The sequence below is a fragment of the Brachycentrus maculatus genome, unplaced genomic scaffold (genome assembly GCF_059751285.1).
Source record: "Brachycentrus maculatus isolate JH-2025_06_01 unplaced genomic scaffold, ASM5975128v1 h1tg000125l, whole genome shotgun sequence".
Lineage (NCBI taxonomy): Eukaryota > Metazoa > Arthropoda > Insecta > Trichoptera > Brachycentridae > Brachycentrus > Brachycentrus maculatus.
The window spans coordinates 116,667-135,137 of record NW_028280878.1 but is presented as its reverse complement, the minus strand read 5'-3'; the positions used below and the strand labels follow the sequence as shown (position 1 = coordinate 135,137).

General features: G+C 31.3%; 1 protein-coding gene across 1 annotated transcript in view; it reads right to left on the bottom strand.

Annotated features, from left to right (window-relative positions):
- Window positions 1–17,814, bottom strand: part of LOC148309393 (uncharacterized) — a 121,501-nt gene extending 103,687 nt beyond the window's left edge. Inside the window, exon 1 of the mRNA XM_088260163.1 lies at window positions 17,621–17,814. The gene's annotated coding sequence lies outside the window, so the exon portion shown is untranslated. The remainder of the gene's footprint in view (window positions 1–17,620) is intronic.
- Window positions 17,815–18,471: the final 657 nt, after the last annotated feature.

Genomic DNA, 18,471 nt, shown 5'->3' with positions numbered 1-18,471 from the left:
AAAAGGATCAAAGACTATTGCATATAAACACGTTCTAAAAATTAACGCAATATAGATGTTTAATAATGACAGAATGGTACACGTTACACAAGTGCATAAAGTAATCACTTAAGCCAGCCAAATTCCAGGTCGTAAGCCTTGGAATGCTCAGACGTCCATTTTTTTTATAATTTTTTTACATATATATATCATTAAATTTTTTTTATTTGTTTACATTTATTTTAATCACAATTTATACATATTTAGAACTTTTTTGTGAAAACCACCAAGCCACCTTGTGTGTCTTGTCGGTGGAGTTTTTTTTAAATACATTTTTTATTCATTTTTAATTAATGTTTTACTTAGTAAATACCACCATTTCTTAAAATCTACTGTGACACGTGTTTCGATGCATTCCGCATCATTTTCAAACACCGTATACGGAATGCATCGAAACACGTGTCACAGTAGATTTAAAGAAATAGTGGTATTTACTAAGTGAAACATTAATTAAAAATGGATAGATTTTATCACAAAGTGACTGCCGAATCAATTAATGAAAACATTTTTTATTGTTTTAAACGATTTTAACCTAATATAGACACAAAAAAGGGGAAAAATTTAAGAATTTTAAACATTTTACAATTTTCATAAAATTAACTCTTGATCATTTACCTATTCCTTTATTTTGCCTTTGTTCCATATTTTATTTTGACCTCTAACATCCGTCGGCAACAAATTAAAAATGTTCGGAACGATATATTGCAGTGTTCGACTCCCATATTTATTGTTAATTATTGGGACTATCAAACCTTCGTTGTGTGTAAATCGTGCATCATGGTTGTGTACTAAAAGATTTCGATATTTTTGTCTAGTTTGTTGTTCAACTGATACTCATCCACAATATTCCACGTACCGGCAGTAATTTTAAATGTATATGCACCAAGATTGGATTTTCCCTTTGATTATATATATGACTGGGCACAATTTTTTTGATTTTGGAATATTGCAAATTTTGAACCATTTTTAAATTTGTTTTGTTTTCGTCGAATATCATCAAGACTTAATTCCATATCTTAATATGGATTCTACTAAAAAACAGAAAATAATCTTCAGTAAAATGAGACACCTATAACATTTTAGAAGTTCAAGTTGATGTTATTGATCATTCGGTCTTTATACTGTTTTTGTTGATAACTTCACAGATTTTATCAGCAGATATGGAATTTCGAAAGAAAAAAAAAACAAATGATTTGACGTAAAATATTTTACGGAAATTGTTGAAACAATATTGGCCTGAAATATGGTACGAGGACGAAATATTTTTGGAGTGGTCCAAATTGAATGGCAGTATACTGTAGGTAGTGTACAAGTGATATAGCGGGGAGGTAAGGGTGTCGAGGCGGGATGGAACAGGAAGGATGCTGCCGTTTTATTTAGGGTTGATGAATGTGCCAATTTTAATCACGAAGCATGGAAAATATTTCTGATGAATAAAATTTTTGATAGCATGAATTAATTTTTTTCATATGTACCTACCTGCAAGAGTATTTATACAAAAAAACAATATTTATTAATTTATTGAGCGCTTTTTCAGTAAAATATTATCCTACTAACGCTATGAATTAACTGTTAAAATTAGTTTGTGTTCAATTAAAAGGAAAAATTATCGAAATGATTTTTCTAACAAATCACCTCCTCCCACAGCTTTTAGCTGCTAGCAGATGAGTGATCCATGCCGTTAAATTCGCAACGGCAAAAGCACACTCATCAAATTTGCTCGCAGTATAATACTACAATATAAATAAATTAATAACTTGAATCACGTTTTGTGGCCTTAGAAATAAGGGTTTATATTTTTTTAAATTAGTGATATTTGGGGAAATTGATTTTTTGTAAAAAGTTTTATTAATTTTTTTTTCATTTTAAGTACCGTAGAACGGGGCTACTTGAAATTTGATGTGTTACTTTAATAAAAATGAAAATGGTATTTTCTGGCGTTTCTCAGGTGTGTGATTGTAATCCAGGATACGGACCTCACATACTAATAAAAGGGTTTCTGCTCAATAAAAAGCTTATTTTCATCTCACCAATAGATGTCTCTAGTGAAGTTCAAGTGATTCAAGAATAATGTTTCAAAGTTGGTTCATATATTTAGAACTTCCAAGAATTTGAGTAGTGTGGTTGTTAACAATGGGTAGAATTGGTGAATGTTACACGTATGTAAAGTGATCACTTAAACCATCCTATGACGGTCGTCAGCCCCGTAAATGTCCAGACTTTCATATTCGACTTCATCTTTGATGAGATGTCAAAAAGAATATTACATATATTTGTTTTCGAGCTGTATAAAAACGAGTACTACCCTTTCGCAAATGGTCTTATATCTCGACATAACATTTCAAACGCACATTTAGACAAATATTTGGTATGAAGGGACGGAGAAATTGGATGGCAAGTCAGCATAAATTTTGTAAAACATCAAAGTCGGCGCGGGAGGCAGCATCCGCCAGATGTCCGAAACATGGACCCATAAGGCACGATTCCCATGGCATTCATTTTGTGTACATGGCTACCCACCAACGGGGTTGGGCTCGGTCCCAATTTACTTGCTCCTATTTATCTAACCACTTTATTCAATACATCTAGAAGAGGTCTGTGACAAATTTCTGTATTTGACCAATTTATTCAGATTATCCGAAAATAATAGTAATAATTTTATGTGTATACAATATTTATTACATATTGTAACATTCAATAAATTGATGTCAAGAATAAGTATTTAGTTTTCAATTGAATGTAAAATAACTGTAAATTGTAAAGCTCACTTTTTAAAGGGCATATTAAAATAGGGGCTCCAATATTTTTTCTAGGGATGGGAACTTAGATAAGTAATTCACAAACACAAATATCAGTTTTCACATTTAAGTATTTTTGTTCTTGTTTGAGATTTTGAGATTTTGAATATGTTTGAGTTTTTTTAGATTTTTGTTCTTGTTTGCAAGTGTTTATATTTTCTTTTTCATTTTATTTGAGTGATTATTTTTAATTATTTTCATACGTATTTCTATTTTTTCTAAATTTCCGAAGTGTACATAAATACAAATATATTTAACATGAATTTCATGGTAAATATTTAAAAAAAATTATAAGCCTAGATGGCTAAATATTTACTATCGTCTTCAATAGAGATACAGTTTTTTAAAGAAAGCTTTCGTTTATTGATTTTTGTTGTTGTTTATAATTGTATTAATTTTTTAAATAGTTTTTATTAAATAACTTATTTCAACTCATTTAAAAACAAAGTTATGTCATTTTTAAACTTCCTATTTGTAATTATATAAATACACATGTTACATAAATATATTGTAAAATATAAAATAGAGTACGCTTAGATATGCTAAATATTTACTATTTTTGTAAATGAAGATTCAGTTTTTCAAAGGTGTGTGGTGAAAAAAAGGCGCCAAGTCAAATAAGTTTGGGAATCCATTATTTACTTGTATAACCTCTTCGTTTGATATATAGAGTTTAAAAATTAATCCTTTAACATTTCGTTTTGTGAAATATGAAATTGAATTATTATTTCAAAGACCACACTATACACGGTGTGTTTACCTTATTGTTAGGCGGTCGAAAGGAAGAAAGGATTTCGTAATAATTATACGAAGGGAGGGTGTCAGGAACACCGAGGTTTGAGGACGCGGCGCGACTCCAGGCTGTAAAAAGAAAACGCCAGGCAGAACTTTTTAATTGGATTGTCTATTAAGAAAGTCCTGAGGGTTGTTTTTATTTTCCGACTCGACTAGACACCAGACGACATTACTTTCGCGTCATTTATATCGTAGATTTCTTATACATACAACCATGTTTTTTTTGAGCAAACAAATACATTTCCTTAGACAATTTCGTTAGATGTGCCAACTATGCCCATTAGTTATGCATATGACGTAGTGGATAAATGCGGAATTAAACTACTACAAATGAATAACTTTTTTATTATTTACGGCATGATAGTGAGTTGTTCATTCATTCAAACCCTTATCCGCACCCCACTGGTGCATAGGGCACTGCATAATACAAACGCAGTGTTATCTTGATCGTTTACACACGAAGGAAAGGTGATCAGCCCTCCGCTTCAGGGACCAGTCCAGGGTAATATAGAATAAATATTAAAGTGGAAAAATCACATATATATATTTGACCCCCCCTGGGAATCAAACCCAGGACCTCCAGAACGGTAGCCGAGCGTGCTGACCATTACATTACGGAGGCGGACAAGTACTTGTAGTGAGTTTTTACATATTTTTTAAAAATATTAAATTCAAATAAATTATACAATAAAACAACTAAAAAAACGAACCCAAAGAACTGAGTCACCGCGTAATAATTTTTTTCATGTTTTGAAGAATTGGAAAATATCAATTACATTACGCATGTAAATGTGCAAAAGGTCAATCAAGAAGACGTATCGGTGTGGCGTTCTATTCTTTCTGCCTACTCCTACAGGGAAGCGGCGTGATGGTTAGTTAGTTTTCGTATGTATTCTTATGCGCCATCCGTGATTTATAAGTTATTCGGTTAGGTTAGGTTAGGTGAGGTTGAGTTAGGGTAGGTAAGGTTGAGTTTTGTGTTCTATCCTCTCTGCCTACCTCTGTGGAAAGGGGCGTGATGGTTTGCAAGTTTTTTTATCTAATAAATATTATACGTGATTTATAGGTTATGTAAGAAATTCGGTTACGTGGGCTGGGTACCAGGGTATTATAAGAGTAGCGGGGTAAGAGATAGTGCTAAGCGACAATCGATAGTACGAGTGGGCGCTCAACTTGCACATTTCTTTTTGCCCCGTATCCCATTGACGAGGATACAGTTACGCTCGCATTGTGACTTACCCCACGACAAGTTTTTAGTTGTAATTGTACCCGCCACATCCCGCTTCGTGCCTGAGTACGGTAGCGAAGAAATTGCCAGGGGTGGATTAAAAAATAATATATTACCGGTTTTATTTACGATACTTTGAGATAATATATTTTTTAAAATAAATACTTTATCCTATAACACCTTACTTTGTGATATACCACTCCTTCACGACAGCTGGTTTAGTAATAATCATTCCATCACACAGGTTTAATTACATCTTAAAATACTATGTTAAAGATCAGTGTCCTTGTGCCATAGTATTAAAATATGTGTTTTCTATGAATAAAATATTTAATTTGTTGTAATAATATCTCAGGTAATAAGTCCGCCTCCATAGTGTAATACAATAAAACAACTAACAAGTCAGCACGCTCGACTATCATTCTGGAGGTCCCGGGTTCGATTCCCAAGGGGAAGGGGGGTCAAATAAAATAAAGTGATTTTTTCACTCTAATATTTATTCAATATCACCCTGGACTCGTACCTGAAGCGGATGGCTGATCACCTTTCCTTCATGTGCTAACGATCAAGATAACACTGCGTTTATATGCAGTGCCCTATGCACCATTGGGGTGCGGATAAGGGTTTGATGAATATCTCAGGTTGAAAATTACGAATATTATTAATAGTTTATTCCAGAGAAATATTTGATCATGCCTAGTTTTCCTATGTCTTCGTCTGCTTCTATTTCTAACTTAAATCTCATCGTAAATTTATTTTACTGTTCTTCCTTCACTCATTCGATTAACAACCCATCTCAAATTTATCGATAATCCTTATCTTACCTTAGATTATTTTCTTATAAATATAATTGAAATATTTTACTTTTGAAATGATAATGCAAGGCAATCAGGTTGTCAATATAATACTTACATAAATCAAATTACTGTTTAAACAAATAATTTTTTTTTAAATAAAAAAATATGTATAAAACTAAACCAGAAATGATTTTCTGTATTGGGCTTATACATCTTCTTCGAACAATGAATGTAAATTTTAATAAAAAAAATCAAATATAATGTCTTCTATATTGAATAAGACCTTTAAAACTAACTAACTAACTAACCATCACGCCGCTTCCCCGCAGGGGTAGGCAGAGAGAATCGAACGCCACACCACTCTGTCTTTGCAAACATTCTTTGCCTCTTCTACATTCATGCATCTCCTCATACATACCCGACGATTATTACGACTCCTGACCCGGCCTCTTTCAAGTATTTGACATACCTGATTGTGCCAAGTTTTCCTCGGTCGTCCTCTGCTTCTTTTTCCAACTACATTCGCTCCATAAATTTGTTTAACCGTTCTTTCTTCACTCATACGCTCCACATGTCCAAACCATCTCAACACACCTTTCTTAATTTTATCGATAATGCTTATCTCAGCCTTACATTTTTTCCTTATTTCATCATTCGAACATCTATCAAACATCGTTTTGCCACACATTTTTCTGAGGGATCGCATTTCGACTGCATTCAGTCTGCTTTCATCCTTCTTTTGCCAACTCCATGCTTCGCTTCCATACATAAGGGTTGGGACCAGAACTCCATTGTGTACTGCCAGTTTAGCTTCCGCTGATAGATTTTTATTTGCTAAAACTGATTTTAGTGCACCATTCACTCTGTTCCCAGCATTCACCCTCCTTTCTATGTCTTTATCAATCTTTCCATCCCTAGAAAATAAGACCTTTAATCAATTACTTAATTATCATTTCACTTTTTCCGTTTCTTTACGACATTACTTTTCCCCAATACTTTTTTGTCACCATTACTTTTCTCGAATTAAATCACTGTGATGCGCCCTTGAGGTAATATTTTACAAAAATCACTCTACATAAATTATCAAAAATTATTATTACTACGACATCGGCATGAAATAATGTTATTAAATAATTCGGTGGCAGAATAAGAAATTATAATGAAAATTCATGAGCCATTGCATGAGCAATGCTGGTGTAAATTAATGTTCCATATAATACACACATTACACATACCGAATCACCAAACTAGTCGACGGACAAAAACTGATCCTTCCTTTCCCGTCGAGTTCCTGCCTCATGCCGTGCGGCGCACGTAGTACACCCCTGGTGAGAGGATTGTGTTGAGATAGTGATGCGACCGAATGATTTATGACCGCACTGAGTTATGTCACAACACTAGCAACTTTGTTGCAAACAGGAACAATTAGCATTTATTTCATTCAATTCCTCGAATTCTGCGATAGCGTAGTGCATTGAATAAATTATTTAATTGGGTTTAAATGCGATAAGTATGTAAACGTTGCTATAGGAATGTATGGCTCAATCCGCAAAAGTTATTAAAAAAATACGGTTTAAAAATTTAAGCTCGTTTGCATTAAGGCCTAGACCTCAAGCGTTCAAATCACAAAGGGCTTGGGCGCGCTGAGGGCTAGACGTGTGTTCACGCTCAATATTTCATTTTAGAATACTTTTATATATATTTTGGAATTTGATCGACAGTATGAGAAAGGAATGTAAGGCTGAACAAGGGATAATTGAAAATATTAAGAAGTTTTTTTTAGGTGGTATGGACATGTGGAGCGAATGTATAACGAGAAAATGACTAAGAAAATACATGAGCCAAATGTGAACAGGAAAACAGAACGAGGACGGCCACAAAAGTCTTGGCACGATCAGATCAATCATAACCTAAAATCTGGTGGTGTCAAAAGTCTGCGTAATCGGAGGGTATGTATGACTAGATGTATGGATGTGAAGGAGGTAAGGAGTGTTTGTCAGGACATAAGAATGTGGCATTCCATCCTCTCTGCCTACCCCGGAAACGGCGTGATGATAGTAGTAGTAGTAGTTTAGAAAAAATATTTAACTTTTTAAACTCCTTACTTTTCAGTAACTCTTCTTTTCAAAACCATGCATTTATTTCTAATATAAACTAATTTTTATTGCAAAAAGGCGGCGTTTTAAGAAAAAAAAACGATTACGGAAAATGTTACCTGGGTTTAGAGTTTAAATTTAACGTATATAGGGCGTTACAAAGTAATCTATAACAGAAACGTTAATTCCCCAAATACTGATAAATACATCGCTCACTCCTTTCACGAGCGTCATAAATCAAATATCGTCAATTTTCAGTTGTGCATGTTTTCGGAATGCCCAGAAAATGTACTATATCCTAGCAAAAAAGACATATTTTTAACTTAATATTTACCCGCTACAAGACAGAAAGTGTTGTTTTCGCATTTTGAAGAAAAGGTATTGTTTAATTATTTTTTGAAATATACTAAATATTTTTCAAATGGAGAAAGAACCTTCAGTTTTTGCCTAAAAAGATCTGTTGGACAGCAAAAAGTTCAATAAATGGCTTCATATTTATTTTTAATATATTTGATTATATTTTTAAACTTTAAAAACGTTCTCCTGAAAAATCAAGTTTTTTGATTTATGACGTTCATGAAAGGAGTGAGCGACATGTACATTTCTACATATTATAAAGTACTTATACACATGGCACATATATTATGGTACATAAGGAATCATGTAAAGTGCTGCAATTTACGATGATAGAATGCGCGGCTTTATAGCTACTGGTATCTATATTATGCAAAATAAAATAAATACACATTAACTTACTGATCCTCTACCACACAGGATAGCGCGTGATAAAGATCATTTCCCATTATAAAGGAAACCTTGTCGCCATATTCTAAGTAATAAAAACATTTCAAAGTAAATAAAGTTATCCGTTAGTATCCGTTTCATGAGTTTTAAACAGTTTCGTAGAATTACGTGCTTCCGGCGAAACTCGTTTCGCAATTCTCTCCCTATGTCGCGAGATGTAAGGATTTGTTTGGTAGAACTTACAGATCAAAATATGTATGTACTAAATCAATGATTGGGACTAGCGTTTATCAAATAAGAGTAAATAAGTAGTATTGCCTGATTGTTACAATATTGGTTTTCTTAAATTATTTAAAATTTACCTAAAATTCATATCGCTCACTCCTTTCAAGAACGTCGTAAATCCTTGATTTTTCAGGAGAACGTTTTTAAAGTTAAAAATATAACACAATGTTTTGAAAATAAATATCAAGCCACTTTTTGAACTTTTTACTGTGCAACTGATCTTTTAAGGTAAAACCTGAAGGTTTTTTCTCCTTTTGAAAAATATTTAGTTTATTTAAAAAATAATTAAACAATACCTTTTCTTCAAAATACAAATACAACATTTTTTGCCCTGTACCGGGTAAATATTAAGTTAAAAATATGCCGGTTTTGCTGGGATGTTGTACATTTTCTGGGCATTCTGAAAATATGTTCAACTGGAAATTGACGATTTTTTATTTATGACGTTCTTGAAAGGAGTGAGCGATATGTATGACTGAACATAGGAAAAAAAATGAAGACTGAGATTCAGTTCGCTAATGATTTTCAAAATTATGTAAAAAATATTGAACACATGAGCATACAATAATTCGTCAAAGTAGCAGTATTTTCCGTTAATTAACATTGTTTAATATTTGTCAATTTTTATTCAAAGATTTACTTCTTACACACAACTATTTATTAAAATCTACTGTTTCCATTGCTTTGATTTAATCTCTATCATTTTCAAACACCGTATGTGAACCTGAGTCTATGTAAGAGTTGTGTCCTTGAGACGTTGAAGGATAATGATTGTAGTATTTCTGTCATTTCTTGATGTATGTCAAAAAATATTCATTATGATTGTCGTATACAACCAAACAGGATTTTTGCAATAACAAATCTCATTATAGGTGTCTTAATTGAGATGAAACATCTATTTTTTTTATAAGAAACAAAATGGGAATCTGAAGATTTCAAGTCTTACGATCTGGTACTGGCTCATTTAAGTGATCACTCAGTAACAATCCAGAATAACATTAAATAAACATGTATCAGAGTGAAAAAAAACTGATGATTGATTAAACTCTCCTGGGCATTGAACCCAGGATCTCCAGCATGCTGACTTAATGCATTAACCATTGTATTATGGAGGCGGACATAAATATAAATGATCACTTAAAACCCCCAATGATAGGTGATGAACCCTGGTTATGAACCATAGGTAAATACTCTATATTTACGTTACTACTCGTTACTACACGCTCGGCTACCGTTCTGGAGGTCCCGGGTTCGATTCCCAGGGGGGGGGTCAAATAAATATAAGTGATTTTTTCACTGTCATATTTATTCAATATTACCCTAGACTGGTACCTGAAGCGGAGGGCTGATCACCTTTCCTTCATGTGTAAACGATCAAGATAACACTGCGTTTATATGAAGCAGTGCCCTATGCACCATTGGGGTGCGGATAAGGGTTTAAAAATTAAGCTATTCATTAAAGGTTTATAATTACAAAACACATATTGATTGTGATTTAATTTATTGTCAGTAATTAGTTGTCATATCAATAAGCTGATAAGTTTCACAAAGTACTCTTATTTCCCCTCAATGACCCACAATATCCCTTCTGCGATGTAAAAGGGACAGGATGTAATGTAAAATCAGTAACTTGCTAATGAAGGGAGGATTCGAAAGCAATCAAGGTAGGTACTAATCGGAAATTACAGTTCGCTGTAATATTTATGTTAAAAATGATAATAATTGATCAATCATCTGCTTTATTAGACCTGTGGAATATGAAAACATTGTTTCAGATTGAATACTTACAGTATATAATAAAAGTTCACCGTGCAATATTAAAGCTCGCATAAAAATGCTATTAAATCACAAATTGCGCCCTTAGTGCTTCCTGAGTAAAAGTTATTGTCCATTTAATTTGATACTTAAAAACAGTTTTCAATAATAAATTTTGTACTTAATGTTTTTAAATAATGAGACAGTCTGGTTTGTTTTTTTACGGGTATATAAATATCTATTTGAAAAAATTAAAAATGAAAATTTTATACATACATATAATATATAATTGAAGCATTAACTTTGTGATTTTGAATTTTGTTTAAGTAGATAGTGTACAACATTTTGAGTGTGTCCAAATACTTGTTCACAAAATCTGGATTATCTCCAATTACAGAAGTTATTTTTATATAATTTTTTGACATCTCATCAAAGATTAAGAAAATATGGAAGAATATGAATATAAATTATCTGGTCAAATTATAAGCTTAAATAATGAAAATGAAAATGGTATTTTCTGGCGTTTCTCGTGTGTGTGATTATAATCCAGGATTCGGACCTCACATATAAGAGTTTCTGCTTAGTAAAAAGCTTCTTTACATCTCACCAATAGATGACCCGAAGACCAACATGCACTAAAGTTTTCAGCACAGACGTGAGTTACGAGCCGAGGTTAAACATGCACTAGGGTTAAACGTATTAATGAAACAGCTTATATACTCGTAGGATGAAAGGAGTGGGCGGGGTTTGAAAGATTTTTTATCTAAGTTGAGACACATATAATAATTTGTATTTATTTTTCAAACGGTTGAGTCCCTATCGAAATAATGTTTTAGATTATATTTACATCAGATAAGTATAATTGAATGGGCTCCTGCAAATACTTCCCATCACTCCTGTAAATATCCCTGGTCTATGTCAGGTATTCAACGACGTACGAAAGTCCGATTTGAAGATAAATGATTCATCAATGTCCAATCCCCTGTCAGGTGATGGCAATTGTGACGTCACCTAGTGAATGGAACGTGTTGGAAATTCCTATAAAATTCAACCTGATTTTCAGAATTCACGCGAAGTTGAGCCAAAATAAAAGCTATTGAAATTGGCTTTTAGATTTTTTTTCCTAATATGCGGAATAAATTCTATACAAAAAAGCAAACTAAAATTTATATGAATTATTGGTTTGGCATTAAATTTGAATAGTAACTTAATTTTTTAAATTAATAATTGAAAAATAGTTATTATAAAAAAGCATTTGATTTAAATTATTAAAATAACACTTGTATAATACCACTTTTTAAGTTTAATAATATTAACACGGCTAGTTTCCAAACTACAAATGTTGTCATCAATGTGTGATAATACAAAATACTATTTGTATTTCCATCTATTTATGAGAATATCTATAGTTCACGAAAATGGTCGTATTAACATTATTGAACTTTTAAATGTGGACTTTTTATAAGTGATTTATTTCTATATTTAAATCATCATGTTTTTCTACAAAGTTATTTCCAAATCACTAAAAAATACTCGTAAAATGTTGGGTTTTATGAAAAAAAAAAATTTTAAATAAAAATATACGTGTCAATAAATGTTTATTATAAAAATTAGATGACTAAGTTGTGTAATTAAATTTAGATGGAAGAGTTATATATATGGATTACTTTATTTTATCGTTAAAACGATACGGAAGGTTTATCGATATGTTGATTATTTATGTTACATTCTAAAAATGTGCCAAAATTTCATGTTATTCTATTTTAAATGTATTATTTACAAAAAAAAAAGGTAGTTAAAAATCTATTTTCTATGTATTATTATATATTATAGATAAATGTAGTTAAGAAAATAACGTAAAAAATACGACATTTTTTGAAAATACAAAATACACCAGTAAGTTATTTCCGCCTGGAGATAATGTAATAAACATTATTTTTTAACATCTCATCAAAGATGAAGAAGAATATTGAAGTCTGGGCATTTACGGGGCTGACGACCGTCATAGACTGGTTTAAGTGATCACTTTACACACGTGTAACATTCACCAATTCTACCCATTAATGACAACCACACTACTCAAATATATGAACCAATTTAGAAACCTTATTCTTGAATCACTAGAACTTCACTAGAGACATCTATTGGTGAGATGTAAAGAAGCTTTTTATTAAGCAGAAACTCTTATATTTGGACACACTCAAAATTTTGTTAATAAACATTATGTTTCGTAAAAAAAACATGTCACTCTTGGATCCTACGCTCCGCTTTAAACAAAATGGGGTGTTTACACACATTTTTAAAAACATATTTTTATGTAATATAAAAAAATTCTGACTGTAGTACGGTGAGCGTGAAGCGTGCGGTTTTATTCGCTTTTTATTCCGGTACAATGAGTACATTACCATATAACGTAACAATACAATATTTCCATTATATAATATCTCAATACATGAGAAGTTTCAGTGCAAGAGAAGCGCTGAGAGAAATTCAAACCAAGTTAAAACAACAACAAAAAATAAGAATATAAAGTATTAGTAAAGTATAAAGTACCTAATAAGAATATATAGTTCGTGATGTCATTGTAAAAAAGGAATTCACAATTCAGATAACAGACTACTTTTGTTGAATTTTTTTAATCACTAAGGTCCGGGTAAGAAGGTACCAGATTTGGGTCCTAGGAAGCAGTGATTTTGTCTGTGATATGATTTATAATATGCAGATAAGTATTGATATATAACACTAAATATACGAAATCACTTATTATATGAATTCGGCGAAAAGCTGTTAATTGATAAAAAATACCCAACGTCGAAGAAGTGTTAAATAACGTATTTTAACGAGAAAACTCTACATAGCGTATTATGGTACACATGAAACATTCATAAAAGCCAAAGTATTGATGCGAGCAGGAGCCATGCAGGGATGATTTTAAACAAAGCTGAAAACTGCCAAAAATCCATATGACTATTTCATGTAATAACTTATTTTTCAGTTTCAATGTTGCATTGTAAAAAGCGCTCTTTTGTATAATAATTTTGTATGAAAAATGTAGTTAAATGTATACTAATGTAGTTAATATACCCTGAATAATAAATATGCATAGTGCCATATAAAGCTAATGAATGTACCCCGGATAATAAATATGGATAATGCTTAAAAAGCTGTACCCTGGATAATAAATATGCATGGTACAATAAAAAGCCAACGAATGTACCCTGGATAATAAATATGTATGGTGCTAAATAAAGCTAATATCTGATATTTCTTGAAACATTTTTCTCGTATTTTATGATAAAAATAAAATTGCGTTGTTATTATGCAATTTCTTGAACAGGGATACAAAAAAATAAGAAAAGAAAAATGCAAAGTAGCGCATGTTCGCGATCCTTATAAATGTTATTTTAATAGTCGTATAGTTTTAGAGAAACCTAATATCTTTCGTTGTACGACAAACAATAGTGTTTACAGTAAGAAGTATTCGTATCGGTGTATACTGACGACCTTTAGTGACTAGAAACGAAGAATTTTATTCCCGCCGTACGAAAGGAATTTCAGCCATCCATATTGTAAATGAGGAAGTCTCTTCTTTCTGATTCAACCGAAACACCGCTAAAAGTTCTCATTAAACACAATTAACCATCTTTATCACCAAAGACAGAAGAACAATTGAATTATACGAAAATTACCAACGTTACAAGTTGGAGCAAAATCTTCGAGATTTTACTTCATTGTTCGAAAACTTTGTAATGAGTTGGATTTCTCTTTTTTCTCCATTTTCCCAATCAATTGTTATTCGAATTATCAGTAGCTATCCGCCAAAGAAGTATGCAAAGTTTTAACGAAGCCTTTTTGTCGATTTTTTTAAAGCAAATTATCCAATGTCTTTGTTCTTCATTATTTCCAAAAAATAGTCATTTTTAACACGTTACTTCTTTTATTCTCATTCATTATACCTACGTTTATTATATAGCAACTTTATTGATTTATTTAATTATAAACAAAATTACAATTTACAACAATGTGCCCTCACTAAGTTTTCCTGTGCCGAGGGTATATATTATAATACCAATTTTATTTATAAAATTATAATGAAAAAAATTTGTTTTTGTTATTAAATACGTCATGGCCAAATGATACGATACATTTTAGATCCACCCACTACCATCATCCATTTATAAATAGCTCTTATATATTTATTTTCTATGTTGAATCACCTTTTGGATAAAAGTAGCAAGATGTATAAACTCTTTGCATGATAATCAATATTTTTATGCCCAAAAGAGGTATTTGTTAGATTTTATTTGATGTGTTTCCATGTTTTGTATCTTAAATTTCTATGTATGTTACCATAAAGTGTGTAAATTGCGATTGTGCTTTGCTGGGAGGTCTCTTCTCATGTTATGTGAGAGTAATTCGTCAATTTATATGTAAGGATTCTTTTAGCATATGGTTGTTTAACTGTCATATTATAAAGAAAAGTGGATAAAATCCAAAAATTGTAAAACACTTAAAATATTACTTTTTCCTTTATGTACTATTTTGACAAAAATATAAACAAAAGGTATTCAGGTATTATTTATTTGTATTTTATAGTATTCTACGCCCGGTATTTATTTGTTTACAAACAATGCAAACAACTGAATACAGTGATTAGGAGATCATGTTTTGTGTGGTGGAATTTCACGCGGCGTATTGTGATTGACCGCAGACCAATAATAATGGAGTATAATAAATATTTTGATACATTTCATTCATAACACAAATGAAAGTTTTCTCATTGTGAAGTTGAAAAGAAAGAGCAATACGGAATGAGATCAAATAATACAATAAGCCAGAAGTTTTATGTGTTTTTGATATTTATTTCTCGTTCATTCTCGCACCGCTTACTGAGGAAGTAAACGAGATAAAAAATCAATTCGAATCAGCTCGTACAATATTGACCGCAAAATTTCATTTGGTGCTACCAATCTGTTGAAAATGGAAAGTCGATTGATAATGATATTGATTATAAAAAGCACAGCTGTATATATTTACCACTTAATCATTCTGATAAAAAGTAATTTCGATACAGAAATTAAAATTGTTAAGGGGTGAATAAATTAAAATAATTGCTTCGATTCTGTCAATATTGTTTCATCGGCCTTCGTAGTATAGTAGTTACCGTATTTGGCTACCATGATTGAGGTCCCGTGTTCATATATGTAAATATATGTAGGGGGATCAAAATAAATATATGTATTTAGTATTACTCTGGATTGGTACTTAATCACCTTAACTTCATATAATTAACGTTCAACTTAATATTGTATCAATTTGATACAGTGCCTTGTACCACTGGATGCAGATGAGGGTAAGAAGAAAAATGAAGACGTTTCATGAAAATAAAAAAGCGCATTGGCGGGCTTATTGCTAAGAAGCAATAATGCCTTCCAACCAATCAAAACACTTTTACTAGATTTGTAAGACGAGTATAATGTATTTGATGGATAAAACAGTGAAGAATCTCAGGGTTAACGGTATTATTGATAAAAAACAGAATAAATAATAAGGAGGAGAAAAAGGAGTGAAATATACATGTATATCTAACTTTAAAAAGCTTATAAAAGCATTGGTATTCTCTAGCCCTTCAGTAATCACCTTCAATACCTTTGAACCGAATATAATGACAGAAAATTTGTTTTTAAGTTACAGTTGCTGGGTTTGAGTCCACTTTACCACAACTTGATTCCTTTTTTAAATAACAGTAAGCTTAGGCCTGCAAAAATCTTATGAAAATAAAATATTTGCGTATATGATACATATGTACATATCGCTCACTGAAGAACGTCATAAATCAAAAAACTTGATTTTTCAGGAGAACGATTTTAAAGTTTAAAAATATAATACAATGTTTAAAAATAAATATCAAGCCACTTATTGGACTTTTTACTGTGCAACAGATCTTTTTGTGTAAAACCTGAAGGTTATTTCTCCATTTGAAAAATATTTGGTTTTTTAAAAAAATAGTTAAACAATACTTTTTCTTCAAAATGCAAAAACAACGCTTTCTGCCCTGTAGCAGGTAAATATTAAGTTAAAAATATTGCTCTTCTTCTGAGATATAGTATATTTTCTGGGCATTCCGCACATGCACAACTGAAAATTTACGATTTTTGATTTATGACGTTCTTGAAAGAAGTGAGCGATATGTTCATGGGTTAACGATCAAGATAACACTGCGTTTATATAATGCAGTGCCCCTTTGCACCATTAGGGTTCTGATAAGGGTTTGAATGAATGAAAAACATATATACAAATATTGATATTTCTGTTCAAAAAAATATCGGTACATTTTTGTGTTTTCAAAAAAAAAATTGAATTTTGGTGACATATATTTCAAGCCTTATACTTAAACAATATGTATATTTTGTACGATGATACAAAATTGGCATTTCGAATGGGGGAAGAGGTTGAAAAGAATTAAATTTGACAGCATCCGGTCAGATATGAACATTCATGAGACCAACTTTGATTGACAATCATTTTGTTTTTGAAATATCTTTATATTTTTTTTGTTATTTGAAACATCAAACGATTTTTTTTAGTGAATACGTGTGTAATGTACTGTCATTTAAACAAATAATGTTTGTATGTATGTTGGTCGTCAGTACAAAACAGTATATTAATTTAAAACATGAAATTGGAGAAAATATCGTGGTCGTAACGGACAAGGTGACCAACTACCAAAACGTAAAATGTTCAGGAGGGCCATTAAAGTCACTTTTACAAGACAAGAAAATAAACATCAATGCAGTTAGTCATTTTTAACAAGTCAAAATATTATACTTCCAAGTTTAAAATATTTTAAGATTTTTTTAGGGCAATATTAAGCTAGCAAGATATCAAATTGTCAATTAGCACGTTTTTGTTCAAAATGCACTTGGTCACTTTCTCCTGTATGACTACGATATGTTTGATTCAATATTAAAAACGCATCTCAATTTTTAGTTATACGTGATCACATTATTTTAAACCTTTTTTAATAGAATCATGGAAATGTATAAATAAACACAAACGTATTATTTAAATATATATATTTACCTAAAATTTTGGGTTCCAAATCATGTTCAAGGATGTTTTTGGTGAATCACTCTTATTTTTTTTTAAATCACAAAATTTTACGTAAAACTTATCAAATTAAAATTCACTTCGTCTCACTCAACAAATAATTATATTATAAGTAAAAAAAAAACAAATGTCAAATAAAAATAACAAATTAATACTTCACATATAAACACAAGTTATAGCACATTTTACACTATCACGAACTTAAAGCACTTAAAAAATAATTCAAAGTTAGAACCAACTGAAGATTTGAAATATCGAAAGCCCGTTTGAAAATCCCGCCAAGTGATTAGGGTTGAGCGCTCTACACCGAACAAAGTTCGAATCTTTACTGTGCGCAGTAAGATCTCATATTCTGAGCATTATTAGTGACTGCGCGCGCATCTGACAACATACACGGTGGTTTGAAAATGACAAGACCGTTTTAAAGAAAAATAATGTAATTAGAGATTTAAACAAAAAATATTGTACATAATTATTTAAAAACAAAACTATTTTAATCTAAATACATCTGATCTATAATAGGTAAAAATGAGATAAAAGATCAATTTTAATTTGGTAAATTAATGCAATATCATCTAATGTTGATATATTATGTTTGCACTTTTCACAATTGATATATCATATTAAACGATCTTTTTTTAAGGTTTTACCGATTCCAAATATTTAGGTGGAATAATTATTTTTCTAACCCTCACTTACACCCAATGGTGCAGAAGGCACTGCATAATACTGACGCGGTGTTATCTTGATCACTCATTGTTTATAGAAGGCAAAATGACCAATCATGCGCCACACGTTCCAGTCCAGAGTAACATTTAATAAAT